Raw genomic sequence first — 509 nt, forward strand, 5'->3', positions numbered from 1 at the left:
TATGTCGTTTGATTTCTTGACTGCTGCTTCCGTGAGTGTTGATAGTTGATCCAAGAAGAATGAAGTCCTTGACAACTTCAATCTTTGCTCTGTTGACAAGAATGTTGTTTATTGGTCCCGTGGTGAGGATTTTTATTTTCTTTACATTGAGATGCAATCCATACCAAAGGCTGTGCTCTTTGATTTTCATCAGTAAATGTTTTGAGTCCTCTTCACTTTCAGCAAGCAAGGTTGTATCATCTGCATATCACAGGTTGTTAATGATTCTTCCTCCAATCCTGATGGCACATTTTTCTTCATGTAACCCGGCTTTCTCAGATTATTTGTTCAGCATACAGATTGAGTAAGTATGGTGAAAGAATACAAGTTTGTCGCAGACCTTTCTTAATTTTAAACCATTCGGTGTTCCCATTTTCTGTTCAAACAACTGCCTTTTGGTCCAGGTACAGATTCCGCATGAGCACAATTAAGTGTTCAGGAATACTCATACTTTGCAATGTTGTCCATAG

Source organism: Chrysochloris asiatica, unplaced genomic scaffold, assembly GCF_000296735.1.
Source record: "Chrysochloris asiatica unplaced genomic scaffold, ChrAsi1.0 scaffold00085, whole genome shotgun sequence".
Taxonomy (NCBI): Eukaryota; Metazoa; Chordata; class Mammalia; order Afrosoricida; family Chrysochloridae; genus Chrysochloris; species Chrysochloris asiatica.